At 48.9% G+C, this 11471-nt stretch overlaps 1 long non-coding RNA gene across 1 annotated transcript; it reads left to right on the top strand.

Moving 5' to 3' along the window:
* Positions 1–307: 307 nt before the first annotated feature.
* Positions 308–9920, top strand: LOC144166642 (uncharacterized). The gene is made up of 4 exons (XR_013321717.1): positions 308–984; positions 5850–6031; positions 7707–7840; positions 8421–9920. It is a non-coding gene; the product is annotated as an uncharacterized LOC144166642 (long non-coding RNA).
* The last annotated feature ends 1551 nt before the right edge of the window (positions 9921–11471 follow it).

Below are 11471 nucleotides of genomic sequence, written 5' to 3'. Positions count from 1 at the left end.
AGAACCACGCCTTAAGGAGCTTCGCCCCTAAAACACGATGCGAGAATCGAACCACGGACTACAACGTCCGTAGTCAGCGGCTGACCACTACACCAAATCCCAGAACGAGAAACAGCGGCTAATCGGCTGGTTTTGATTTTGTTATATTGAGGGGGCCCCGTCACTGTAGTGCAGATTTTAAAGTGACGGGGCCCCGTCACTGTAGTCAGTACCTATCATCATTGTCATTGCGTTCTCATTTTACCCGACCACTTGTGACTGCGTTCGATGTGCTTGCTGCATCCCCAGCAGCTAATGCGCTTGTTCCGTGTCCTCGTACCAATATCGATGGGGGCATTCACGGCATTGATGAGAGATAGCAACGACTTCGCAGCAATATCTATGGCTGGAGCCCTGCCCATGTGTTTCCGTTTTATATTGACCTCGCCGAAGCTGTGTGCTGTAATGGCCGTCATCCTGTCATTATATCGCTTCGCATGCAACCACGTGAAAATGCTGAGACGCGGCAACTTGAAAAACGCTTTTGACACCAGCGAAGGTCCATTTCATTTCAAATTATCTTGTGTTTTTTACCTTTGGCCTGCGACAAAAGGTCCGATTTTTTTTTTTTCGAACTGTCGGACAGCGCCAATGCTGACTCGAGAGCTGTGTTAAATTTGTTCTTCTTCGTCGTTTGAACACGGTTTCCGAGTAACGCGTCCGCATCGCCATCGCCTCATTTCTCGTGCCCCGCCGTGCACAGCGTTCCCGCTGCGCCGAACGTTCCACAGCGCGTGGTGACCGGGTCCTGCTGCCCCAACGGTAGCCTTCCTGGAGCGCCCCCGATAGCCGGCGCTGGTGCAGCTGGTGGCCAGCGGTCTGCAGGACTCACGTAAACGCCGAGCGCTTCGTCGTGATGTCTGAATTCGTGATCGGCGTCCTGCCGCCCCACCGGTGGCAAGCGTGGCACAGCTGCTAGGCCTGTCGTACGTACGCACGCCAAAGGTAAGCCATTAAAATCGGTATCAGCATCGCAAAAGGCTCATACAGGAAGCCCTTGTAAATGTATGCGCCCCACCTGTATAACAATGGGGCTGTACCCTGTTTTTGCAAGCACGAATAAGCTGACAACACCGCTTGCAGTGCTGCCTCCCGGGGGCGGCCATTTTGGACTACTGGAATAAATTCGCTTTGGATATTAGCCGTTGCAATTTGAACCCTTGCTTTTGGTAGTGTCAGCATTTGCGATTGACTGCTCGGGCCATTTGCGTTTTTTGGGTGGTTTAGCTATGAATCAGGATTTGTAGCGGTACCTACAATTGGGTGCCAGTCGTCATACATCCCTTAGTTACGACCGAAAAAAATCATCCAGCGTAACAATGCTCTATTCCGGAAAGACGTCGCAACCTCCGGCGGGAATGGCCGATGTCTTGCCCTCTTCCGTAGTGAGAGAGAGTGTATGGATGGATATCTCAGCCCTTTCCGCCTATGCTTCGTATGCATATTACCACGCATGTGGGAAGTGACGTGTCTGTCTCCTTCGCTAAATACTCCGCCGTGAGGGTGGCCGGGCTGAGCGCCTCATGCTGGGGAGTAAGCCACGAAGGGGAGCTGAGATTTTTCACTAACGGCATAGCTTATGGAAATATGCATGCACAGAAATGACCTTTTGTTACCACGGATGCCACCCTGTGCGCTCGTGTAGCGGCCGCTTCTCCCTGTAAAAAATTGCGCTTTGTAGTTCCAGAGGTAGCCTTCAACCATTCAATGCTTCAAGTTGCAAAGAGATGTGGGACTTACATTAAAAAGGTGTTAATTGATCGATCCGGTTTAGGAGAAATCAAGGTGGAGTAAGTTCCAGGGACGGGAAATTCCACATCCACCTGAACGCAGTCGTACGGCTACAGAGTGAAGCTATACGGATTTCTCAGAAATTTCGCTGTCCAAGAAATATTCTTCCTGTCCCGCTGCAGGATTTGTAGCCGCGCTGCTGCATTTCAGGGGGATGTCAAATCTTCCTTCACATCAAAAGGTTTTCTGTAGGACTCGTCATATTCTATGGAGCAGAGTGCGGCAGAATACGGTTTCAGTGACCTGCTTCCGCTGAAATGTTGTAAATGTGATCAGTAATACCGGAATTCTGACACATCAAAATAGCCCATATTTTGTGCTTTTCAACCCTCCGTAGTTGTTTGGCGCAAAGGTGTGTGAATACTCGTATATACGGTTACGCGGCGGCAGGAGAAACGGCATGACTCATGGCAGATGATGGTGAGATGTGTTTTAATGGGAGGCACCGATGCACCTTGGCACGAGCATGGCTATGTGTCAGCGTACGCATGATGTTCACAGACTGGTTGGCATGGTGGTGTGTGCCACTGCAGGCTTGTCTTCTTCGTGGGGCAATAAGACTGAAATGGCCAGTCTCTGAATAATTCTGTTGGAGAATTGCATGTACAGGATGTTGGTTTCTTAAACATTTGGTATGTCGTGCCCATGCGCTTGCAAGATTGTGAAACACCCTTGTTTCTATCATTGTAAACTAAAATCTTACACACAATTCTTGCACGCTTGCCACGAATGGGACTTTGTTTTCTAAAGTGGTGAATACCAATTCGGTTTTGCTTTAAGAGGTTTTGCTAAAGGCGAAATGAGTTAAATTGGTAGCAATTTTATTTGACACCACTGGCACGATGGTAGGCTATAATTTATTCACTACCTTAGCAGGACAGAACAGCGTACCTCCTCTATGTTCCCATTGGTTTCCCCCGGATACAGTGCTTCACCATTTATATTTACAACCAAAGCATCATTGCACATTTCGATACTAATCTAATTAACGATGATGGCGAGCATGAGACTATAGACCACAACACCGGGGCTGAGGAATCGACCGCTACGCACTGTTTCTGTCAACACCGCCTCGACGAAAAGCGTTTCGAAACTACGTACCCACCAGCGGATTTGGCTGATGTACCATAAACATCAAGTTCCCTTATTTAAATGTACTTACATGCGTCTCAAAACTACCCCCTCCTGCGGATTGGGCTAATCGACCGCAATCATTAACAGTCATTTATTCAAGCCTGGTCGCTCACTACAATGCCGTCGCCTGTTAACCATGACCCTAAACTATGGCGTTTTTGTATAGTGCGAGTGGAAAGTGATTTTCCTTCTGCGCCCCGTATTGCCTGGCCGCCATTGACTCCTCCATCTTCAAACAAAGGCGGCTGACCTGCGAAGGCTTACGGGCCAACGGCGGCTAGGAGTCGTAATTGGGAGACTTAATTCAGTGACATTCAAAGGGTGGCAGATTTCCACAGGCTATCATCATTTGAGTCCCAGCGTTCTGCTTGGCCTAAAATTATGTCACAAAATAAGGCAGCAGCTACAGCTTTTTTTAAACGAAGCTTTTGTGGATCTTCAGCCAAGTTTTGAGGGAGCTGCTGCAGGCTGCTTCGGGGGCTGCTGTATGTATTCGAGCGCCACTGGGTTTTTCGTACATGATGATGATGATGGTTGGATGTTTATGGCGCAAGGCCAACTGGGGCAACGCATGTAAGCCTCTGCGTGTCGTGCCCGCGGGGCCTGGTAAGGCGTGGAGAAGTTTCATGAGATAATATAAAGTTTTAGCATAGCGGGCTCCGTCCGCTAACGCTACGGCGGCGGGTAGCGGGGTACAACTGGGTAGGTGCAAATTTGTTCCGGAAGAAAAGATTGGTTCCGCGAGCCAGCCTTCGCCATGCCCGCGCATTTCTCCTAACCCTCCTGAACCACCTCACTCTCCCCACGCGCGCATGCGCAGTAAGGTCCCGCTATCCCGCCGCCGTAGCATGAGCCTCCGCTAGCCGCTATGCTAAAACTCTCTATTAGAGAGTTTTAGCATAGCGGGTACCGTCCGCTAACGCTACGGCGGCGGGTAGCGGGGCCCGACTGGGGAGAAGTAATTCGTTACGGTGGGGTGGATTAGTTCCGCGGGCCTGCCTTCGCCATGCCCGCTCATTCCCTCCGCTGATGGGCAACCTCCTCGCACTCCCCGCGCGCCCATGCGCAGTCAGGTCCCGCTAACCCCCCACCGTAGCGTGAGCCTCCGCTAGCCGCTATGCTAAAACTCTCTAATGCCGGCTTCCTCGACCGCCCCCCAAGGGTCGGGTGGGGCCGCGACATGCGGGGGGCGCCTGGGGACACCCCAGTTCGGTGTGTGTCACGGGTCGCTGTGCTTAGAGCTGGAGGCGTCTTCACCAGGAAGATTGAAACTTGCAGCATTTCCCTTCGCGTCTCGTGTTTACCGACGCACTCGCCAGGGCTCACATATCTGAAATCAGCACCTACGCCAACCACAATAACACTGAAAAGAAGGTCGCACAGCAGTTGATTTCAATCAAGGTACGCCACGATGAAAGCTTCGCGTTGCGTTGATTCCCACTTATCCATGGAATCCGCGAGTTTGTTTTACCTTCATTAAAGGAAGTTACGAGAAAGGGAACGGAGAGAGAAGAAATCAAAACCAAATGACGCTGGTGTACGAAGCCATTATGGCCTTCCCGGCCACCTAACGCCCCCTTCTCCATTCCTACCTTTGTATATACGCTCTTTCGCTTCATCTGTCCTTGTTCACTCTTCCCTTCACTACCCCTTACTTACCTACCTTTCCTAGTCTCCCCTTTTCACCCTCCTCACACACTAACTCTACCTACACCCAGCAATGTCCCCCCATCTCCTGCCCCTCTCTTCCCTCATTAACACAGGTGGCAACCTCCCGAATTTAGCGGTAACGAAACACTAAACCACTAATGTTTGGGGGCACGCACACTTAGCCTATAGTGGCGTTGTGATGCGCACTGATGAGGGGCCGATCATTCCGATTCAGGAGTCGGGCTTTCCACTAGCAGTGAGGTTCTGGTCGTGTGATAGACCTCAACGCTTCCCCATCTCCTCCCTACACACTATCTATTCTGCTTGCCACTTTGTCGTTCATCACCCACATCCTCCGTCCTCTCTGCTGCCCCACTACATTCTACCACTCCCTCTCCTCCAACGTCATCACCAATCTGCCCTCCCCCCAACTCACTTTCCTGCACTCCGTCTACCTACTTCACTCCTCCTGTCTGCTTTCGTCGAGACTTCAGGCAGATGGCTTGATTCAAGAGGTACGGATAGGCACACGGCAAAGTTGGTAAAGTATGCCACTAAGGCAAATCGCCCAAGTTATCATGTTTGGACGCACTACGGACCGGCATTTCATAATTTTCTGGCACACGCAGTACTGCATCCACCACCTTATCGCGTGACACCATTGTCGACGGCACGATGATGTCGAACACAGGCGTCTGTCGTTCTTCCGAGGGCCTTCTTTTTCTTTGCTTCGAGCGGATTGGTGGTATATCTCCCATTTTCAACGCAGATGGGGGCTCTAATCCCATCGGTAACCCTGCTCTACGTTTTCACCAGACATCGTGGTTTCCCCCGAAAGTTGCTTTAATCGCAAAATTGCGGTGCGGTAGTGGCAAGTATTTTCAAACAACAAAATGCGTACCTCAGCAGTTTTCAGAGCTGGTGTGTCCAGCATTGCAGCGCCACACATTGTTGTGAAGTTTTTGTACACATGAAAGCAGCCCACTCGTGATTCTCGCATGCGTGATCATATGTCTTTCTTATTCCGTCACACCATCCCACATGCGAAGCGTTATAGGTAGTGCCAGAGGGTTCATTTTAACCGTGAATGTTGAAGGTGTAAATACAGATGTTTACTGAAGGAGTACATGCTTTCGTTTTTCGACGCCACTGTAAAAAGAAATTTCCCATATTGTACTGTTTATTCACAAAAGTGGTAGAAATAAGCAGAAGTAAAGTGTGGACGTCTTGATCAGCCTGGTCACGGGCAGACCCACAGGCTGGAGGCGGAGCTTGCATCAGCAGCTGACTGAAAATCGGGACAGCACTGTGGAGGCCTGGATCAAGGTTTCGGTGGTAGAGGAGGAGCTGAAACCGAGGGGACCGTGGACTGGCTGCGCTACCGCATGCGCGTGTACAAGAGGAGGATCTGTGCGCGGTAAGGATGCAGGGAACAGCCTAGTTTTTACTAATGATTATCGCCACTCGCGGTCATTTCAAAATATTAGTAACGGCAATGGTGCAGAAAACTTGCTGGTGATACCATTCTCAGATTGCCGGTGGGTAAAAAGTAGGGTGTCAAACTGCAACCGAAACCGAACCGAACCGAACCCATCTGTTTTCCGCATTTGGGAACTGACCCCGAACGTGAGCGAATCAAAGGAACCGTTCCAAACCGGTTCCGGGAACGGCTAGTGAAACGGTTCTGGGAACAATTAAATTGGACGGAAAAATATGCAGTCAGTCGGATGAACCTCGACATTTTTAGTGTCCCTCGCATTTGCAAATTTTGCGGCACTCCCCTTCTCAATCTGAAAATTTAGTTGCACACAAAAATATCCAGAAACGTATGTGGTGAAAACACCCTAAATAATATAACATGTCCTTCTTTATGCACGTATTGCATTGCGTTCTTTCTATCATAAGATTGACATCGCGGACTGAAGTTTGTAAATGTTTCCCTAATGCATATATTGCGTTTATGCAAGGGTTTTCGAAGCAAGTATTTATGAGGTGAGACTGTAGGAAGGAACTAAGCTGAAAGAAAAAGAGCGATCGCCTGGTTTAACGCGAATGAAATGCCACAGCGTTCAATGCCTTCTTTCCCATTGTTCCACCGTTCTGCAGCCTTGGAGTACGAAGGACCACTGCCGCAGCTTGTGAATTCACTAAGCTACTACCGTTACTAGAACCCAATCGGTGTCACCTGTGGCTGAAGTATCATTATCAAGTAGCTATCGCCGTTGTTTCCCTGTAGTCAATGAGTCATCACAGCCGCTCCTTCCTTCTAGCCCGTCTGTGAGCAGGTGGAAGGTGGGGAGAGTGAAATCCCTCTAAACGCCACCTATTCCGCTTGACAGGTGGAGGTTCACGCCGGCGCGGGACAGTTTCCGACTTCTAACACTGCTAATGCTCCCGCGTTAAAAAGGGAGACGGAAGCAGAAGCTCAACTTAGTGGGGGAAAGAAAAAAAAATCGGAGGGCAAAGATTGGATAGGCGATCGCAAGACAGGAACGGTTGGGGGAACAAGAGAGAGGTCCTCGGCCTGCAATGTGAATATCAGGCTGATGACGGCAATTCTTTACTGAGGTTGGGTTTTAGTCCTGCCGCGGTAAAAATTAACACTGGCTCTGTCTAGTCACGGAGTGGTAACGGTACGGCAGGTTGGGTAGAATAAAAAGAACCTGGTTCCTTGCAAGATAAAGTACAAAAGATCTCTTACCCGTGCCATGGAAACACTTGTTTTACGAAATGTGCGCGGTCGCGTCAATTAGTGCGTTTTGGGTGCAGTCACAATTAGCAACATTAAGCAGATGCCACCAGTAGCCCCAGACAGCTCTTCTGCACCGCTCAAAATCCCGCCGTACCACTTGAGACGCTACACTGTTACAGATCTCGACAAGCGTGGGCGGCGAGCACGTACCGATATTATGTTGGCGTTCTTTGCAAATAACGCCCATAACCCTAGCATGCACCACCATAACATCTTTTTCGCTCCAAAGAAGAAAAAAACGTCGCTCCAAAAAATACACCTACGTACGTTAAAATTGTGAGGTCTACGGCACATTTTGCTCATTTTTTTCCGAATTTATGAGATTTTTTGTGTTATCCAGGATGACATCAAGCACGCGTACACGGACGCAAGTGGCAGAGCAGCGAGCGCACCTCCAACTTGCCCAGTCGACGATTTCGCCCCAACGGCTCGCCTGCCAGCCCCGGCGGCTGGCCTTCAGCAGCAGATGCCGAGGTACGATGCTCATTAGAATCTTGTAAATGGCATGGAAATCATCTCATGCGCGATTGGAGCACATATAGGTGCGCGGTCGAAATAGGAACGAAAGTTATTTGTCTCTACGCCTGGTATAACTTCAATCTGTAAATATTATTAAACATGTAATTAAACATCTTGCAGTGTACCTTTAACATCGAACAGAACTTCGATATATAACCCCACCGTACAAGTGCCAAAAAGAATGTATACGTAGCTGGACGAAAAATTTAACGAGTTGGTAACGCGGGTCACAGTGAAGTTTCAGACCAGATACTGCACTCGTGTCGTCCGTTTCCTCTTCTGAAGAGTGTGTGTTTTTGCGCAGCTTTTTGCTATTCGTATTTCATTCATCATTGGTATTCCAAATATGGTGGGACAGTCATGTCAACCTAGTACTAATGACTAGTAGGTCTGGATTCATCATATCGCCTACAAATATTTACGTAGAGGCACATGAAGGCCAACAACCAAAAGTTCGGTGCAACACTCTTCAAGCATTTCGTGCCTGAAACACTTACTTTGGCCGCTGTTGTTTTCTTCGCTGGCCTGCACTCAGGAAATGGCGGGATGCTTCACGGCCCCCTCCGCCGACTGCAACCCGTCGTGCGCGGCTCCCGAACGCAGGAAAACCGAACTTTTCCCGCATCACCTGGAACGGGCTCTTCAGCCCGGCCCGGCTGCATCTTCACGATATCCGGGGTGTGCGGCTGCTGCTCTCTCATCATCCGGAACTCGCCGTATTTTACGCACTCATTCAATTAACGTGTTTCTACGCAATGCAGCACTCAGTGCTGTCAGGCACCGGGATGACTGATAATAATACGAAGGGACAGTATTACGTGCAAAACTATGAACTTTTTTCAAGCTTGCACTGGCTGATGCATTGCTCAGAAAAGACCATGTGTAATGTTACACATTAAGGGACAAGAAGAGAGCGGAGCGGGTCAGGGAACGAACGCGTGTTAAGGACATATTAGTAGACATTAAGAAGCAGAAATGGACGTGGGAAGGGCATGTAATTGGAAGGCAAGATAACCGTTGGTCATTAAGGGTAACAGAGTGGATCCCTAGAGAAGGCAAGCCTGGAAGGGGGCGGCAGAAAGTTAGATATACAGATGAGATCAAGAAGTTTGCAGGGACAAATTGGTCGAAGTTAGTACAGGACCGGGGTAATTGGAGATTAATGGGAGAGGCCTTTGTCCTGCAGTGGGCGTAGATAGGCTGGTGATGATGATGATGATGAAGTGAGAGAGGTGAATATAGTCGGAGCATGAGCGAAGGGCATCCTGCCGATTAATTTGTAAATCTTGAAGGCGCCTGAACCTAGCCCCCAAAAGAAAACTGTCAATTGGGCAATTTACGACGGCAGCCCCCCCAAGAGCCGAATTGTCTAATTGGTCTGCCAGTTCATTGAAGATTATCCCTGCGTGACCAGGGGTCCACACTAACCAAATCTCGTGAAGCTGGTAATGACGGAACCACCATCAAGCAAAAATCAAGCGAAATTCAATTTGAGCCGTGACTTGCCGTTTTATTTAGGAAATTATCAAGGTGCAACTCACGGCTCAAATCAAATGACGGTCGGGGCGCAACTCGGATGTCAGTTCGAGTCCCCGCACTCCGCACCCTCGCCATTATCCACGGAGTGGAGATGCTGCCATTTTGTTAAAGTAATTTCAAAGTAATTTCATTACTTTTGAAAAGTAATATGAATGTAATGTCATTACTTTACTTTCGGCCACCTGTAATTTCTAATGTAATTTAATTGCATTTGAGAAAATTCCAGCAAAGTAATGAGTAATGTTATTTAATTAGTTTTTAGAAATAATTTTGCCATCTCTGACGTGCGGCGCTACTATCGACTGCTCACGAACTCTGGAAAGAGTGATGTGAGTGTCTGTGACGTTCGTAGCGTGTGCACAAACTAGAGGGAACGCTGTTTTGACCGTTGCGCTTTTGGGTATAAATACGAGCCTCTCAAGCACTATAACCCATTCCTGTTTGAGCAGTGAATCCATGCTGTCACTCTGCTCGAGTCCTGTACTGCTACCTCGCCCGTCGGGGCATTGTTCTTTGGCTTCAGCTCACCTCTCGCTATGAAGTAAACAGTTACGTTACCCTACGGCTTCTGAACTTCTTCACGGCTGCAACAGCGGCTAGCCGCTCGCTTTACACCACGCTACCACACGTATGTCGGAGGCGACGGAGCTCGGCTCGGGTCGGCCCACCCTGTCGCAACAGTATGGAATTCTTGAAGTTCGCTGTATTTCCATGTCAGGTCAGCCAACTGCTTATTTAAATCTGCGCAAGAGTTATTAGCAGACTCCGGGTCAGACACCCCAGCTTTCATTCCACTGGCTGAGCCTTGCAGACCTGTTTCGTCCGCTACCGGTGCAATTAAGCTGGCTTCATGTTAATTCTGCCCTTCATGCAGCTCAGGACTGTCCGGCGACGGCATTGCGTCGATCGCAGCTGCATGACCATCACTGGTTACGTCGTGCTGATCTCCATGTAGGGCTGATACGAGAGCGGTCCCAGTCCTTTCCATTGGTGCCTTCCTGTGACGCGCCAAAGCTGCGAAACCAAAAGAGAGCATCAAACTGCATCCCATATCACATAAACAGCATTATGGATGCCGCGACTGGCTTTCTTAATGCCTTTACACTTCTATGTCTGAAGACCCGGATGCTACCTTTGATGCACATTTAAAACGCCTGTAGTCCTCTGCAGAGAGACGACACGTCATTTTCGAGCAAAGTCACAAACTTTTTCGTGCCCGGCTCCCTTTTTGCTAGTTTACAGACCCAAAAACAGCGTAAGAACGCCGCCCCTCCCCCTACCCCCCCCCCTCCCCCAGAGAGCTGTGATCTAATGTCACATCCGACACTGTGCAAGAAAAAAATCAACTCCTATACGCTTACGTTCGTTATATTGAAACGCAAAAACAAATGGCAAAGTTCCGCCACCACAACTCTAACACCTAGAAACAAAACAAAGGGCGACCTGCTTTTTTAGTGCAAACTTACGGTTAAACTCTATTGTAATTATAACCGGCGCTATGAACACAAAAAAGCACTGCATGCGTACACGGCCACACAATGAAGTCATAAGAATGTAGTAGCGATTAATGGTAAATTCTGTGTACAAGCACACGGAAAAAGGGAAGTAATAAGTTACGTCTGAACGAAAACACTGTAGACACGGCATTTGGCTTTAGCTTTTTCCACCCGTCCGCCCTGTTTTGTTCGAAGCTGTCCTCTTCAAAATGAGTCTGCGGGTTCATGTAAGGTCGTAAATTTATTTCCTTCGCCAGATATCACCAGTGTTCGCACGCCAACGTTTCTGTGCTTCATAGGTTCATAACTATTCTCCGAATGTGTTGTTACAAACTTTACTGTAACTGCGACATTTAAAACCGCACTATTATGATTTGCAAGCTATTCCGCAGATGCGAGTAACGTCCAATAAACGTGTAATGAACATTAGTTATACTATGGGGTGCCAGAACATTACCTGGTAAACTGTGGGCACTCCCTTCAGCACAGCTTTCTCCTAGTTGAGCTGCCCCGTCTGGAAGCTCGAAATAAGCAACTCGTATTGATTTTTT

This window comes from Haemaphysalis longicornis, unplaced genomic scaffold (genome assembly GCF_048455015.1).
Source record: "Haemaphysalis longicornis isolate Haplotype H1 unplaced genomic scaffold, Haemaphysalis longicornis Haplotype H1 scaffold_1, whole genome shotgun sequence".
In the NCBI taxonomy this organism is placed as follows: Eukaryota; Metazoa; Arthropoda; class Arachnida; order Ixodida; family Ixodidae; genus Haemaphysalis; species Haemaphysalis longicornis.
This window is presented reverse-complemented; position numbering and strand designations above follow the sequence as displayed.